This window comes from Salmo salar, chromosome 01 (genome assembly GCF_965601325.2).
Source record: "Salmo salar chromosome 01, fSalSal1, whole genome shotgun sequence".
In the NCBI taxonomy this organism is placed as follows: domain Eukaryota; kingdom Metazoa; phylum Chordata; class Actinopteri; order Salmoniformes; family Salmonidae; genus Salmo; species Salmo salar.
This window is the reverse complement of record NC_138291.1, coordinates 93512275-93531240: the sequence shown is the minus strand read 5'-3', so window position 1 is coordinate 93531240 and position 18966 is coordinate 93512275.

Here is an 18966-nt window from a genome sequence, read left to right as displayed (position 1 = left end):
GATCGGATGTATCACTAACTGGTATGGCAACTGCTCGGCAAGGCAGTAAGGCGCTACAGAGGGTAATGCGTACAGCACAGTATATCACTGGGGCCAAGCTTCCTGCAATCCAGGAACTATATAATAGGCGGTGTCAGAGGAAAGCCCATAAATTGTCAGAGACTCCAGTCACCCAAGTCATAGACTGTTTTCTCTGCTATTGCACTGCAAGTCTAGGACCAAAAGTCTCCTTAACCTGTTGGGGATAGGGGGCAGTATTGACACGGCTGGATAAAAAACGTACCCGATTTAATCTGGTTACTACTCCTGCCCAGTAACTAGAATATGCATATAATTATTGGCTTTGGATAGAAAACACCCTAAAGTTTCTAAAACTGTTTGAATGGTGTCTGTGAGTATAACAGAACTCCTATGGCAGGCCAAAATCTGAGAAGATTTCAAGCAGGAAGTGGCCTGTCTGAGAAGTAGTGTTTCATCTTGGCTCTTTTTATTGAAGACTCAGGATCTGTGCAATAACGTGACACTTCCTACGTCTTCCATAGGGTCTCAGAGCCTGGGAAAACGTTGAACGATATCGAGGCAGGCTCTGGCTGAAACACTTTATCGCTTTTGGCAAGTGGCCACTCAGAGTACTATGGGCTTAGGCGCGTGCCCGCTTCGACCGAATGCTTTCTTTTCCTTTGTCTGTTTATCTAAACGCAGATTCCCGGTCGGAATATTATCGCTTTTTTATGAGAAAAATGGCATAAAAATTGATTTTAAACAGCGGTTGACATGCTTCGAAGTACGGTAAGGGAATATTTAGAATTCTTTTGTCACGAATTGCGCCATGCTCGTCACCCTTAGTTACCCTTTCGGATAGTGTCTAGAACGCACGAACAAAACGCCGCTGTTTGGATATAACGATGGATTATTTTGGACCAAACCAACATTTGTTATTGAAGTAGAAGTCCTGGGAGTGCATTCTGACGAAGACAACACTGGTAAGAAAATTTTTCGTATAGTAAATCTGACTTTGATGAGTGCTAAACCTGCTGGGTGTCTAAATAGCTAGCCCTGTGATGCCGGGCTATCTACTGAGAATATTGCAAAATGTGCTTTCACCGAAAAGCTATTTTAAAATCGGACATATCGAGTGCATAGAGGAGTTCTGTATCTATAATTCTTAAAATAATTGTTATGCTTTTTGTGAACGTTTATCGTGAGTAATTTAGTAAATTCACCGGCAGTGTTCGGTGGGAATGCTAGTCACATGCTAGTCACATGCTAATGTAAAAAGCTGGTTTTTGATATAAATATGAACTTGATTGAACAAAACATGCATGTATTGTATAACATAATGTCCTAGGGTTGTCATCTGATGAAGATCATCAAAGGTTAGTGCTACATTTAGCTGTGGTTTGGGTTTATGTGACATTATATGCTAGCTTGAAAAATGGGTGTCTGATTATTTCTGGCTCGGTACTCTGCTGACATAATCTAATGTTTTGCTTTCGTTGTAAAGCCTTTTTGAAATCGGACAGTGTGGTTAGATTAACGAGAGTCTTATCTTTAAAATGGTGTAAAATAGTCATTTTTTTGAAAAATTTAAGTAATAGCATATCTAAGGATTTGAATAACGCGCCACAGGATTCAACTGGCTGTTGAGCCCATAGAGGTTAACAGCTTCTACCCCCAAGCCATAAGACTGCTGAACATTTAATCAAATGGCCACCGGACTATTACAATGGCCCCCCTCCATTTGTTTTGTACACAGCTGCTACTCACTGTTTATTATCTATGCATAGTCACTTCACCTCTACCTACATGCACAAATGACTTCTAACCTGTATCCCCGCACACTGACTCCCTGTATATAGCCTCGTTATTGTTATGTTATTGTGTTACTTTTTATCATTATTTACTTTAGTTTATTTGGTAAATATTTTCTTAACACTTCTTGAACTGCACTGTCAGTTAAAGGGCTTGGAAGTAAGCATTTCATGGTAAGGTCTGCACTTGTTACACTTCTTGTATTCGGCGCTTGTGACAAATGAAGTTTGATTTGATTTGACTTGTAGCATAAACTGTGAATTTGATATTTCTGACTGATATTATGATTGCCTGTTTTTTTCATATCTGCGAAGTAGTTAAAATGATGTCAGTTCCACGTTAAACTTTACGTCACTGGTTACTTTGCGTGCTAAAGGTAAAATGTTTTTTTCCAATGGGAAGTAATAATTGTGCATTTCAATTGGGAAATGCTTAATGGTTGTGTTTTTGTATTCTTATAATGGGACCTACTAGCTTATTATGTCCGAGCTTATGGATAGCTTATCCTTTAACAAGGCACACTTGTTAATTGAAATGCATTCCAGGTGACTACCTCATGAACTGGTTGTGAGAATGCCAAGAGTATGAAAAGCTGTCATCAAGGCAAAGGGTGGCTACAATGAAGAATCTTACATTTAAAATATATTTTAAATTGTTTAACCTGTTTAGGATAGGGGGCAGTATTGACACGGCTGGATAAAAAACATACCCGATTTAATCTGGTTACCACTCCTACCCAGTAACTAGAATATGCATATACTTATTACATATGGATAGAAAACACCCTAAATTTTCTAAAACTGTTTGAATGGTGTCTGTGAGTATAACAGAACTCAAATGGCAGGTCAAAACCTGAGAGATTCCTTTACAGGAAGTGGCCTGTCTGACCATTTCTTGAACTTCTTTTCCATCTCTATCATTTACTAAGGATCTCTGCTCTAACGTGACACTTCCCACGTCGTCCATAGGCGCTCAGAGCCCGGGAAAAAACAGAATGTCGTCATTCCAGCACCAGGCTGAAACACATTATCGCCTTTCTCAAGTGGCCGATCAAGGGACACTGGCTTATGCGCATGACCCCGACCGCCCCCGCCTTTGGGATTTTTTCCTCTGTTTGCCGAAAAGGAGATTCCCGGTCGGAATATTATCGCTTTTCTACGAGAAAAATGTCGTAAAAATTGATTTTAAACAGCGGTTGACATGCTTCGAAGTACGGTAATGGAATACTTAGAATTTTATTGTCACGAATTGCGCCATGCGCGCGACACTTCTTTACTATTTCGGATAGTGTCTGGAACGCACGAACAAAACGCCGCTATTCGGATATAACGATGGATTATTTTGGACCAAACCAACATTTGTTATTGAAGTAGCAGTCCTGGGTGTGCATTCTGACGAAGACAACAAAAGGTAATCAAACTTTTATAATAGTAAATATGATTATGGTGAGTGCTAAACTTGCCGGGTGTCTAAATAGCGAGCCCGTGATGCCTGGGCTATGTACTTAGAATATTGCAAAATGTGCTTTCACCAAAAAGCTATTTTAAAATCGGACATATCGAGTGCATAGAGGAGGTCTGTATCTATAATTCTTAAAATAATTGTTATGCTTTTTGTGAACGTTTATCGTGAGTAATTTAGTAAAATGTTAGCGAATTCCCCGGAAGTTTGCGGGGGGTATGCTAGTTCTGAACGTCACATGCTAATGTAAAAAGCTGGTTTTTGATATAAATATGAACTTGATTGAACAAAACATGCATGTATTGTATAACATAATGTCCTAGGGTTGTCATTTGATGAAGATCATCAAAGGTGAGTGCTGCATTTAGCTGTCTTCTGGGTTTTGGTGACATTATATGCTGGCTTGAAAAATGGGTGTCTGATTATTTCTGGCTTGGTACTCTGCTGACATAATCTAATGTTTTGCTTTCGTTGTAAAGCCTTTTTGAAATCGGACAGTGTGGTTAGATTAACGAGAGTCTTGTCTTTAAATGGCTGTAAAATAGTCATATGTTTGAGAAATTGAAGTAATAGGATTTTTAAGGTTTTGAAAATCGCGCCACAGGCTGGCAGTGGCTGTTACGTAGGTGGGACGAATTCGTCCCACCTAGCCTAGAGAGGTTAACACTTTTTTGGTTACTACATGATTACATATGTGCTATTTCATAGTTTTGATGTCTTCACTATCATTCCAGAATGCAGAAAATAGTCAAAATTAAGAAAAACCCTTGAATGAGTGTCCAAGCTTTTGACATGTACTGTATATATAAACTAAATAGAAAAAAAAGAAACGTCCTCTCACTGTCAAATGCATTTAATTTCAGCAAACTTAACATGTAAATATTTGTATGAACATAAAAAGATTCAACAACTGAGACATAAACTGAACAAGTTCCACAGACATGTGACTAACAGAAATTGAAAATGTGACCCTGAACAAAAGGGGGGGGGGGGGTCAAAAGTAATAGTCAATATCTGGTGTGGCCACCAGCTGCATTATGTACTGCAGTGCATCTCCTCCTCATGGACTGCAACAGATTTGCCAGTTATTTCTGTGAGATGTTACACCACTCTTCCACCAAAGCACCTGCAAATTCCCGGACATTTCTGGGGGGAATGGCCCTAGCCCTCACCCTCTGATCCAACAACTCCCAGACATGCTCATTAGGATTGAGATCCGGGCTCTTCGCTGGTCATGGCAGAACACTGACATTCCTGTCTTGCAGGAAACCACGCACAGAACGAGCAGTATGGCTGGTGGCATTGTCATGCTGGAGGGTCATGTCAGGATGAGCCTGCAGGAAGGGTACCACATGAGGGAGGAGGATGTCTTCCCTGTAATGCACAGCGTTGAGATTGCCTGCAATGACAACAAGCTCAGTCCGATGATGCTGTGACACACAACCCCAGACCATGACGGACCCTCCACCTCCAAATTGATCCCGCTCCAGAGTACAGGGTTCGGTGTAACGCTCATTCCTTCGATGATAAACGCGAATCCGACCATCACCCCTGGTGAGACAAAACCGCGACTTGTCAGTGAAGAGCACTTTTTGTCATTCCTGTCTGGTCCTGCAACAGTGGGTTTGTGCCCATAGGCGACGTTGTTGCCGGTGATGTCTGGTGAGGACTTGCCTTATATCAGGCCTACAAGCCCTCAGTCCAGCCTCTCCCAGCCTATTGCGGACAGTCTGAGCACTGATGGAGGAATTGTGCATTCCTGGTGTAACTCGGGCAGTTGTTGTTGCCATCCAATACCTGTCCCGTAGGTGTGATGTTCGGATATACCGATCCTGTGCTGGTGTTGTTACACCTGGTCTGCCACTGCGAGGACAACCAGCTGTCTGTCCTGTCTCCCTGTAGCGCTGTCTTAGGTGTCTCACAGTACGGACATTGCAATTTATTGCCCTGGCCACATCTGCAGTCTTCATGCCTCCTTGCAGCATGCCACTTTTTTTGCTGAGTATATGTATTATATATTATAATTTTGTAATATTGCCTTTGTATCTCAACATATTTGTAATATTGTGAAACTTAAAAATGTGAATGAAAATGATTAAATCTAAAAGATAAAATTCAACCAGAGAGTGCCCTTAGATCATGGGAAAAGGTCACACTTGACCGTTACACTTCACTCAATCCCATGATGAATGACTTAGCCCACTATGAAAAAACACTATTGCAGAGACTTTGATATTATCGGCCGCAATAGATATGATGACAACAGTGTGTGGGGAGGCAGAGGCACAGAAACTCACATCAATACCTTTGTAAGATGGTGCCAAGAGACATAGCAGCCATGCTTATAGCTCCTAAGCAACTTTGCAGTATTTAGATTTTTTGTGTGTTATTAATTACATTATTAGCCCATCAGGGACATCAAAGAATCATGGCTCTCTCTCTGGATATACTGCCCCCATTCATACAGCCAGCTGGGTTCTGAGTACATTGCACAGACAGGAATAAAAATCTCTCCGGGAAGAAGAAAGGCGGTGGTGTATGTTTCATGATTAACCACTCATGGTGTGATTGTGATAATGTACAGAAAATCAAGTCCTTTAGTTCACCCGACCTAGAATACTTGACAAATAAATGCCGGCCTTATTACCTCCAAAGATAATTCTTCGGTTATAGTCACAGCCGTGTATATTCCCCCTCAAGCCGATACCACAACGACCCTCAAGGAACTACACTGGACTTTATGCAAACTGGAAACCACATATCTTGAGGTCACATTTATTTTAGCTGGAGATTTTAACAAACCAAATTTGAGAAAAAAGCTACCGAAGTTCTGTCAACACATTGACTGTAGTACTCTTGCTGGGAAAACACTCGACCACTGCTATTCTCTCTTCTGGGAAACCTACAAGGATCTCCCCAGCCTTCCCTTCTGCAAATCAGATCACGACTCCATTTTGTTCCTCCCTTCCTATATGCACAAACTCAAGCAGTAAGTAGCCATGCTAAGGTCTATTCAATGCTGGTCGGACCAAAAGGAATCCATGCATCAATATTGTTTTGGTCAAGCGTACTGGGATATGTTCCGGGTAGCCTCGGAAAATAACAGGGACGTATACATAGACACGGTGACTGAGTTCATCAGGAAGTGTATAGGGGATGTTGTTCCCCCTGTGACTACTAAAACCTACCCAACCAGAAATCGTGGATAGATGTCAGCATTCGCGCTAAACTGAAAGCACAAACCACCGCATTTAACCTCTATGGGCTAGGCGGGACGAATTCGTCCCACCTACGTAACAGCCAGTTGAAGCCTGTGGCGCGATTTTCAAATACCTTAAAAATCTTATTACTTCAATTTCTCAAACATATGACTATTTTACAGCTATTTAAAGACAAGACTCTCGTTAATCTAACCACACTGTCCGATTTCAAAAAGGCTTTACAACGAAAGCAAAACATTAGATTATGTCAGCAGAGTACCAAGCCAGAAATAATCAGACACCCATTTTTCAAGCTAGCATATAATGTCACAAAAACCCAGAAGACAGCTAAATGCAGCACTAACCTTTGATGATCTTCATCAGATGACACACCTAGGACATTATGTTATACAATACATGCATGTTTTGTTCAATCAAGTTCATATTTATATCAAAAAACAGCTTTTTACATTAGCATGTGACGTTCAGAACTAGCATACCCCCCGCAAACTTCCGGCGAATTTACTAAATTACTCACGATAAACGTTCACAAAAAGCATAACAATTATTTTAAGAATTATAGATACATTACTCCTCTATGCACTCGATATGTCCGATTTTAAAATAGCTTTTCGGTGAAAGCACATTTTGCAATATTCTAAGTACATAGCCCGGCATCACAGGGCTAGCTATTTAGACACCCAGCAGGTTTAGCACTCACCAATATCAGATTTACTATAAGAAAAATGGTCTTACCTTTCCTGTTCTTCGTCAGAATGCACTCCCAGGACTTCTACTTCAATAACAAATGTAGGTTTGGTCCAAAATAATCCATAGTTATGTTCCAACAGCGACGTTTTGTTTGTGCGTCCCAGACACTATCCCAATGGTAAATAACGGTCGTGCGCATGGCGCATTTCGTGACAAAAGATTTCTAAATATTTCATTAGCGTACTTCGAAGCATGTCAACCGCTGTTTAAAATCAATTTTTATGCCATTTTTCTCGTAAAAAAGCGATAATATTCCGACCGGGAATCTGCAATTAGATAAACAGCCGAAGGAAAATATATCACTGGGTCGAATCGGGCACGCGCCTAATTCCATTGTCCTCTGATGGGCCACTTGGAAAAGGCGATAATGTGTTTCAGCCTGAGGCTGCCTCGTCATCGTTCAGGTTTTTCCCGGGCTCTGAGAGCCTATTGGAGCCGTGGGAAATGTCACGTTACAGCTAAGATCCTGACTCTTCAATAAACAGAAGCAAGAACAACAACACCTTGTCAGACAGGCCACTTCCTGCATGAAACCTTCTCAGAGTTTTGCCTGCCAAATGAGTTCTGTTATACTCACAGACACCATTCAAACAGTTTTAGAAACTTTAGGGTGTTTTCTATCCATATGTAATAAGTATATGCATATTCTAGTTACTGGGTAGGAGTGGTAACCAGATTAAATCGGGTACGTTTTTTATCCGGACGTGAAAATACTGCCCCCTATCCCAAACAGGTTAACCATGGCATGGTGACTGGGAATATGGTCAAATACAAGCAGTGAAATTACTCCCACCTTAAGGCAATAAAACAGGCAAAATGTCAGTACAGAGACAAGGTGGAGTCGCAATTCAACGGCTCAGACATGAGACAAATGTGGCAGGGTCTACAGACAATCATAGATTACAAAGGGAAAACCAGCCATGTGGCGGACACCAACGTCTTGCTCCCCGACAAGCTAAACACCTTCTTTGCCTGCTTTGAGGATAACAAAGTGCCATCGAAGCGGCCCGCTATCAAGGACTGTGGGCTCTCCTTCTCCGTGGCCATTTGCAACTGGGTCCTAGACTTCCTGACAGGCCACTCCCAGGTGGTGAAGGTAGGAAACAACACCTCCACTTCACTGATCTTCAACACAGGGGCCCCTCAGCCCCCACCTGTACTCCCTGTTCACCCATGAGTGCATGGCCATACACACCTCCAACTAAATCATCAAGTTTGCAGACGACACAGTCTGATTACCAATATTGGCGAGACAGCCTACAGGGAGGAGGTGAGGGCGGAGTGGTGCCAGGAACATAACCTCTCCCTCAACGTCAACAAAATGAAGTAGCTGATCGTGGACTCCTATTCACATTGACGAGATCGCAGTGGAGAAGGTGGAAAACTTCAGGTTCCTCGGCAAACACATCACTGACAGTCTGAAATGGTCCATCCACACAGACAGTGTGGTGAAGAAGGTCCAACAGAGCCTCTTCAACCTCAGGAGGCTGAAGAAATTTGGCTTGGGCCCCTAAGACCCTCACAAACGTTTAAAGATGTACAATTGAGAGTATCCTGTCGGGCTGTATCACCACCTGGTACGGCAATTGCACCGCCCGCTACGGAAACTGCACCGCCCGCAACCGCAGGGCTCTCCAGAGGGTGGTGCGGTCTGCCCAACGCATCCCCGAGGGCACACTGCCTGCCCTCTAGGACGCCTACAGCAGCTGATGTCACAGGAAGGCCAAAAACATAATCAAGGACATCAACCACCCGACCCACGGCTTGTTCACCCCGTTATCATCCAGAAGGCCTCGGGCTGAAGCGCTTCGCTGTAGACCTCGGGCTGAAGGGCGACTCTGGGGGCTCCGGACTGTAGGGCAACTCTGGGAGCTTCAGCCTGTAGGGTGACTCTCTCGGTTCCAGACTGTAGGCCGTCTCACTCGGTCCCGGACTGTAGGCCGTCTCACTCGGTCCCGGACTGTAGGCCGTCTCTCTCGGTTCCAGACTGTGGGCCGTCTCACTCGGTTCCGGACAGTGGGCCATCTCACTCGGGTCCGGACTGTGGGCCGTCTCACTCGGGTCCGGGCTGTGGGCCGTCTCACTCGGTTCCGGACTGTGGGCCGTCTCACTCGGTTCCGGAATGTGGGCCGTCTCACTCGGTTCTGGACTGTGGGCCGTCTCAGTCGGTTCCGGACTGTGGGCCGTCTCACTCGGTTCCGGACTGTGGGCCATCTCTCTCCGTTCCGGACTGTGGGCCATCTCTGGTCCCGTGTGGCTCAGTTGGTAGAGCGTGGTGTTTGCAACGCCAGGGTTGTGGGTTTGATTCCCACGGGGGACCAGTATGGGAAAAAAAATGTATGAAATGTATGCATTCACTACTGTAAGTCGCTCTGGATAAGAGCATCTGCTAAATGACTAAAATGTAAATGTAAAAATGTAGACGGGGCACTGTCGCCGGACACTCTGGACGGGGCACTGTTGCCGGACACTCGGGACAGGGCACTGTTGCCGGAAGCTCTGGACGAGGCACTGTTGCCGGAAGCTCTGGACGGGGTACTGTCGTCGGAAGCTCTGGACGGGGACTGCACACTGAAAGCCTGATGCGTGGGGCTGGTAGTGGAGGTACCAGACTGGATACACGCACCCCAAGGCTAGTGCGAGGAGCAGGAACAGGACGAGTTGGACTCGGCTGACGCACTGGAAGCCTGATGCGTGGGGCTGGTAGTGGAGGTACCAGACTGGAGACACACACCCCAAGGCTAGTGCGAGGAGCAGGAGTAGGACGAGCTGGACTGGGCTGACGCACTGAAGGCCTGGTGCGTGGTGCTGGCTTTGGAGGTGCCAGACTGGATACATGCACCTCAGGGCTAGTGCGAGGAGCGGGAACAGGATACACTGGGCCGTGAAGGCGCACTGGCGGTCTCGAGCGCAGTACTGGCACCACCCTTACTAGCTGGATGCCCGCTTCCCCCTGGCAAATGCGGGACGCTGGCACCGCGCACACCGGCCTGTGAATGCTCGGCCTCGACGCCGTGCTTATCACCCCATAGCACGGGGCCTGACCAGTAACATGCTGCCTCCGGTAAGCACGGGGAGTTGGCTTGGGGCTTAACCCTGGCCCAGCCAAACTACCCCTGTGCCCCCCCCCCAATTTTTTTTATTGGGGCTGCCTCTCAGGCTTCCATGCCAATCGTGTTCCAATATAACAGTCCAGGTCCTCTCCAGCCTTTTTCCATGGTCCCTCTCCGGCTAGGATCTCCTCCCATGTCCACGACTCCCGATAGCTTTTCTCCAGCTCCTTACCCCGCTGCTTGGTGCATTGGTGGTGGGAAGTTCTGTAACGGTCGTCGTATATAGTGGACCAAGTCGCAGCGCGTTGAGTGCTCATATTAACTTTTATTATAACCCTTACAAAACAAAAAAAGAAAATGAACGAACGCACAGTATTACAGGCTAAACACAGCAGTGCAAAAACAACTTCCCACAAATGACAGGTGAAAACGGGGCTACCTAAGTATGACTCCCAATCAGCAACAACTATGTACAGCTGTTCCTGATTGAGAGCCATACCAGGCCAACACAAAGAACTACACAACATAGACAGAGCATAGAAATAAAAAACATAGAACATAACCAAAAACCCCGGAATACTCTAAACAAACACCCCTCTACATAAACACATATCCCAACAAACCCTGAACCACATAAAACAAACACCCCCCTGCCAAGTCCTGACCAAACTACAATAACAAATAACCTTTTTCCTTGTCAGGACGTGACAATATAGTTCTTAATTCCATTATTTTACTTTTAGATTTTTGTGTATTGTTGTGATTTGTTAGATATTACTGCACTGTTGGAGCTAGGAACACCAGCATTTTACTACACCCGCAATAACATCTGCTAAATATGTGAATGTGACCAATAAAATTTGATTTAATTTGATTTGTCAGCTAACATTGTTAAACGAAGAATTTATTCTATTGCTAGCAATCAAGAGTAAACTGAACAACTCAAAAACTCCTCAGCTTCTGCTCTCCAAATGGACGTTAGCTGTGAGGGACGAGATGCCCATGCATTAACTTTTGTTCGCTACACATGTCGAGGGATGCTATTCACGAGGACATATTGTTCTGTCTCACGATTCCTGAGCATGAAACGGCATAAGGGACTTTCAGTGTGCTGCGTGGCTATATTGACAAAAAACAGATTCCATGGGATCGAGTAGTGGGCTTTTTAACAGATAGGGCTCCGTCAATGGCGGCATGGCGGGCAGGCCTCTGCACTCTAGTTATGAATGTGTCTCCCTCTGCCATATGGATGATACACCAAGAGCTGAGCACAGAACTCAGATATATACTGCAGCAGGTAACTTTGATTGTAAACTACGTCAAACCACATCCACTGCGTGCACGCCTGTTCGCAAAAATATGTGGAGATTATGGGATCAGAGCATGGCAATGTTCTATTTCATGCTGACCAGGCTGCACACCGAGGCTCGGTGGTTATCAAGAGGGAGTGATGGAAATATTTTTTGTATTAAGAGAGGAACTGTTGTCATTCACAATGGATGTAGAAAAACAGACTTGACTTTCTGTGGAATGAAAAGAAAATGTCTCCTTGCCTACAGTATTTAACAAACATATTTGGGAAAACGAATGAACTGAACGCAAGCATGCAGGGGAAATACAAAAATACTCTACAGATGAGTGACGGAATCAGTGGATTCAGAGGAAATAATTGTTATTGGATAGAGCCGTCCCTCAGCTGTGCATGTTTCTAACAGAAAATTAAATCAGTAAGTGTCCTACACGTGACCAGCATACGCTGGTATGCTGGTGACTAGTTTATGCTGGTCACCTGTGTCCAAAACACAACGAAGGCTGGTCAACAGCACAAACACAGAGAAAACGTGCTCTTCAGCAAAAACACAACGAAGGATGGTCACTAGCAAAAACACAACGAAGGCTGGTCACTAGCAAAAACACAACGAAGGCTGGTCACTAGCAAAAACACAACGAAGGCTGGTCACTAGCAAAAACACAACGAAGGCTGGTCTATGCTGGGGGGGGGGGTCAGCAGGGCTCACTCCCTCCTCACTCTCTCTTTGTCTCTTTCACCTTCCCTCCCCCTTCTCTCTCACCTTCCCTCCCCCTCTCTCTCACATGCCCTCCCCTTTTCTCCCACCTTCCCTCCCCCCCTTCTCTCACCTTCCCTCCCCCTCTCTCTCACATGCCCTCCCCTTTTCTCCCACCTTCCCTCCCCCTCTCTCTCACCTTCCCTCCCACCTCTCCTACCTTCCCTCCCCCCTCTCTCATGCCCACTACTTCTTGATTGATTCGATGTATTACTCCATTACGCAGCTGTTCATTGACTGTTGATGTCCATTACCATTTGTTTTTTTCTATGTATCCTGCTACTAGTCACTATTACTCCTGTTAACATGTATATATTACCATTAGTATATTTCAATAAGTATTGTTATATTCCTGCTGCCAGTCACTTTTCTGCCCTGTTCACATGTATATCCTACTACAATTACTAGTACAAGCCACCTCAACCACTCCAACACCCCTGCACACTGAATAAGGTACTGGCACTGATATGTTTATACTTGCATTATCGTACTTTTTTCTATTCTATTTTCTATTATTATCTCTATTATTATTAATATTATTATGTTTATTATTATTATTATTATGTTTATTATTATTATTATTTTCACTCCATTGTTGGGAAAGAGCCCAGAAGTAAGAATTTCACAATTCTGTTTCACAACTGTTGTATCTTGTGCATGTGGCAAATAAACTTTGAAACTTGAAACTTCTCTTTCACCCTCTCTCTCTCACACACTCTATCACCCGTTCCCTCTATTCTCCCCCTCCTCTCTTTCTCTCTTTCCCTCTCTCACTCCCTCCTCTATATCTCTTTCTCATCCCTCTCTCACCTTCCCTTCCCCACTCTGTCTCTCTCTCTCACCCTTTCTCTCGCTGTCTCTCTCTCTCACCCTTTCTCTCTCTGTCTCTCTCTCTCACCCTTTCCTCTCTCTCTCTCTCTCTCTCTCTCTCTCTCTCCCTCTCTCACATTCCCTCCCCCGTCTCAACCTCTCTCACCCTCTCTCACCTCTCTCTCTATCCCCCTACTTCCTATTTATTTTCTCCTGTCTTCTATTTTCCTGTCTTCTAATGTCTGAGAGAAGTGTCTGAGACAGATGTCGAACTGTGTTGCCAGCTGACATCTGACACAGCCCAGGGAACGCAGTCAATAGAGCCGTCTAATTGAGTACCACTGGCTGGTGTTTATTGACAAAATAAGACCTGGGAATTAGGTGAGCCTCCGTTGGGTGTCCCCGGCCTTGTTGTCTCGCTGCCGGCCGACAGCTGTCCACTGCTCATCCATCACAGGCTCAGCCCTGCCCTCCGCATGTCAAAGGAGAGAAGATAGAGGATAGAACTGCAGCCCTCCTTAAGAAAACAACAACTTTGTCTTCGCGCTCTCGCTCGCTCTCTCTCTCTTGCTCTCTCTGCAACCTGGACTCAGGGGTAGAAGTAACGTTGACAAGATGGCTCCTAGCCAACTATTTATTAGGTATTTTTTTCTGCTCAGTAAATGTCTAGCATTATTACCTACGAAAATGTATTTGCATATTAGATGGCCGGTCACTCAACAGTATTTACACGACAAATGAGACTTTCCTGAAATGGATCCAGCCTCTCCCTCAATGTGATCAAGAGGAGGAGACGATTATGGACAACAGAAAAAGGAGGACGAGAACGCCTCCATTCTCATCGACGGGGCTGTAGTGGAGCAGGTTCAGAGCTTCAAGTTCCTTGGTGTCCACATCACCAACAAACTATCATGGTCCAAACATACCAAGACAGTCGTGAAGAGGGCACTATAATGACTATTCTCACTCAGGAGACTGAAAAGATTTGGCATGGGTCCTCAGATACTCAATTTTTTTTTACAGCTGCACCATCGAGAGCATCCTGACCGGTTGCATCACAGCCTGGTATGGCAACTGCTCAGCCTCTGACCGCAAGCCACTACAGAGGGTAGTGCGTACTGCCCAGTATATCACTGGGGCCAAGCTTCCTTAGAGTAAGCCTAAGCCTAACCCTAACCCTAACCGCTCACCCACATGACGCCATACACATGATTGTGATGCTGGTCGGATGTACTGCCAAATTCTCTAAAACAACTTTGGAGGGGCTTTATGGTAGAGAAATTAACATCAAATTATCTTGCAACAGCTCTGGTGGGTATTCCTGCAGTCAATTGCACGCTCCCTCAAAATTTGAGACATCTGTGGCATTGTGTTGTGAGGCAAAACTGCACATTTTAAATTGGCCTTTTATTGTCCCCAGCACAAGGTGCACCTGTATAATGAGCATGCTGTTTAATCATCTTCTTGATATGCCACACCTGTCAGGTGGATGGATTATCTTAGCAAAGCAGAAATGCTCACTAACAGGGATGTAAACAAATTTGTGCACATCATGTGAGAGAAATAAGCTTTACGTGTGTATGGATCATTTCGGGGATCTTTTATTTCAGCTCATGAAGCATGGAACCAACACTACGTGTTGCATTTATATTTTTGTTCAGTGATGTAGCAAAGTTGCTAATTAGCTAAAATGCTAAATTTGTCCATGATGAGATTCGAACACAGAACCTTAGGGTTGCTAGACATTTGCGTTATACACTTACGCACTCACACCAACCAACCACCCTCCTTTTGTTTAACCTGTTTAGGATAGGAGGCAGTATTTTCAGGGCAGGATAAAAAACGTACCCGATTTAATCTGGTTATTACTCCTGCCCAGAAACTAGAATATGCATATAATTATTTTATTTCGATAGAAAACACCCTAACGTTTCTAAAACTGTTTGAATGGTGTCTGTGAGTATAACAGAACTCATATGGCAGGCCAAAACCTGAGAAGATTCCATACAGGAAGTGCCCTCTCTGACCATTTCTTGGCCTTCTATAGCCTCTTTATGGAAAATAGAGGATTTCTGCTGTAACGTGACATTTTCTAAGGCTCCCATAGGCTCTCAGAAGGCGCCAGAACGGGGAATGATGACTCTGCAGTCCCTGGGCGGAAAACAGTAGCGCATTTGGAAAGTGGTCGATCTGAGAACAATGACACAGGTGCGCGCGTGCACATGAAGAGTCCATTTTACATTTTCAGTGTTTGAACGAAAACAACGTCTCCCGGTCGGAATATTATCGCTATTTTACGAGAAAAATCGCATAAAAATAGATTTTAAACAGCGTTTGACATGCTTCGAAGTACGGTAATGGAATATTTTGAATTTTTTTGTCACGATATGCGCCGGCGCGTCACCCTTCGGATAGTGTCTTGAACGTAAGAACAAACGCAGCTATTTGGATATAACTATGGATTATTTGGAACCAAACCAACATTGGGTGTTGAAGTAGAAGTCCTGGGAGTGCATTCTGATGAAGAACAGCAAAGGTAATCCAAATTTTCTTATAGTAAATCCGAGTTTGGTGAGTGCCAAACTTGGTGGGTGTCAAAATAGCTAGCCATGATGGCCGGGCTATCTACTCAGAATATTGCAAAATGTGCTTTCACCGAAAAGCTATTTTAAAATCTGACACAGCGATTGCATAAAGGAGTTCTGTATCTATAATTCTAAAAATAATTGTTGTGTTTTTTGTGAACTTTTATCGTGAGTAATTTAGTAAATTCACCGGACGTTTCGTGGGTATGCTAGTTCTGAACGTTACATGCTAATGTAAAAAGCTATTTTTTGATATAAATATGAACTTGATTGAACAAAACATGCATGTATTGTATAACATAATGTCCTAGGAGTGTCATCTGATGAAGATCATCAAAGGTTAGTGCTGCATTTAGCTGTGGTTTTGGTTTTTGTGACATTATATGCTAGCTTGAAAAATGGGTGTGTGATTATTTCTGGCTGGGTACTCTCCTGACATAATCTAATGTTTTGCTTTCGTTGTAAAACCTTTTTGAAATCAGACAATGTGGCTAGATAAAGGAGAGTCTTGTCTTTAAAATGGTGTAAAATAGTCATATGTTTGAAAAATTGAAGATTTTAGAATTTTGAGGAGTTTGTAATTCGCTCCACGCCCTATCATTGGATATTGGCGAGGTGTTCCGCTAGCGGAACATCTAGATGTAAGAGGTTAACCTTACCAAACGTAACATATCATGTTAATTTGAATATCCAAATTTGATTTACTTTCTCTGTCCCAAATTAACTTTAATAATACAATACCAGGCCATCGTAGTGGCCCGCAGGTAGCCATTAACTTATCAGGGCTACGTGGGATGCTAGCGTCCCACCTGCGAGACACACTATTCAACAGCCAGTGAAATAGCATGGCGCGAAATACAAAACAGCAAAAATCTCATAATTTCATTTTCTCAAACAATCAACTATTTTACACCATTTTAAAGATAAGACTCTCGTTAATCTAACCACATTGTCCGATTTCAAAAAGGCTTTACGGCGAAAGCATAAAATTAGATTATGTTAGGACATAAACTTCACAAGAAAAACCACACAGCCATTTTCCAAGCAAAGACATGCATCACAAAAACCAAAAGTACAGCTAAAATTTTCACTAACCTTTGATGATCTTCATCAGATGGCACTCATTGGACTTCCTGTTATACAATACATGTATGTTTTGCTCGATAAAGTTCATATTTATATCCAAAAACAGCATTTTACAATGTATTCCCACCAAAACTTCCGATGAATGTGAACATCAATTTACAAAAATACTCATCATAAACGTTGATAAAATTTACAACAGTTATTGAAAGAATTATAGATACACTACTTGACGCAACCGCTTTGTCAGATTTCAAAATAACTTTATGGAGAAAGCACATTGTTCAATATTCTGAGAAGATAGCTCAGCCATCGAAGCAAGCTATACAGCTACACGCCAAGTTCTGGCATCAACAAAACTTTGAATTAGTATTATAAATATTCTCTTACCTTTGCTGATCTTCATCAGAATGCACTCCGAGGACTCCTACTTCCACAAGAAATGTTATTTTTGTTCGAAATACTCCATATTTATGTCCAAATACCTCCGTTTTGTTTGTGCGTTCAGATCACTATCCAAAGGCATAACGCGCGAGCGCAGCACCAGAGACGAAAAGTCAAATAGTTCCATTACCGTTCGTAGAAACATGTCAAACGTTGTTTACAATCAATCTTTAGGGTATTTTTTACGTAAAAATGCGATAAAATTCCAGCCGGACAATAGTGTATTCATTCCAGGAGAAAAAGAAGGAACGGCGCGCTCGCGGACTCACACATCACCAAGCCCTTTGTCCTCAGGCAGTCCACTCATTGACTGAGCAACTATTCTCTGCCCAGTAACAGGAGAAGGATGAAAAAACTTTCTAAAGGCTGTTGACAGCCAATGGAAGCCTTAGGAAGTGCAACATGACCCCACAGACACTGTAGTTTCAATAGGGATTCAAAAGAAGAACTACAATTCTCATATTTCCCACTTCCTGGTTGGATTTTTCTCAGATTTTTCTCAGCAGCAGGATCGCTACCTCCGCCTTTGTGCAAGGAGGAGCAGGAGGAGCACTGCCAGAGCCCTGCAAAATGACCTCCAGCAGGCCACAAATGTGCATGTGTCTGCTCAAACGGTCAGAAACAGACTCCATGAGGGTGGTATGAGGGCCCGACGTCCACAGGTGGGGGTTGTGCTTACAGCCCAACATCGTGCAGGACGTTTGGCATTTGCCAGAGAACACCAAGATTGGCAAATTCGCCACTGGCGCCCTGTGCTCTTCACAGATGAAGCAGGTTCACACTGAGCACATGTGACAGACGTGACAGAGTCTGGAGACGCCGTGGAGAATGTTCTGCTGCCTGCAACATCCTCCAGCATGACCGGTTTGGCGGTGGGTCAGTCATGGTGTGGGGTGGCATTTCTTTGGGGGGCCGCACAATCCTCCATGTGCTCGCCAGAGGTAGCCTGACTGCCATTAGGTACCGAGATGAGATCCTCAGACCCCTTGTGAGACCATATGCTGGTGCGGTTGGCCCTGGGTTCCTCCTAATGCAAGACAATGCTAGACCTCATGTGGCTGGAGTGTGTCAGCAGTTCCTGCAAGAGGAAGGCATTGATGCTATGGACTGGCCCGCCCGTTCCCCAGACCTGAATCCAATTGAGCACATCTGGGACATCATGTCTCGCTCCATCCACCAACGCCACGTTGCACTACAGACTGTCCAGGAGTTGGCGGATGCTTTAGTCCAGGTCTGGGAGGAGATCCCTCAGGAGGCCATCCGCCACCTCATCAGGAGCATGCCCAGGCGTTGTAGGGAGGTCAATCAGGCACGTGGAGGCCACACACACTACTGAGCCTCATTTTGACTCGTTTTAAGGACATTACATCAAAGTTGGATCAGCCTGTAGTGTGGTTTTCCACTTTAATTTTGAGTGTGACTCCAAATCCAGACCTCCATGGGTTGATAAATTGGATTTCCATTGATTATTTTTGTGTGATTTTGTTGTCAGCACATTCAACTATGTAAAGAAAAAAGTATTTAATAAGATTATTTCATTCATTCAGATCTAGGATGTGTTATTTTAGTGTTCCCTTTCTTTTTTTGAGCAGTATACATATTCTAGTTTCTGGGCCCGAGTAGTAGGCAGTTTAATTTGGGTACGTTTTTCATCCGGCCCGTGAAAACACTGCCCCCTATA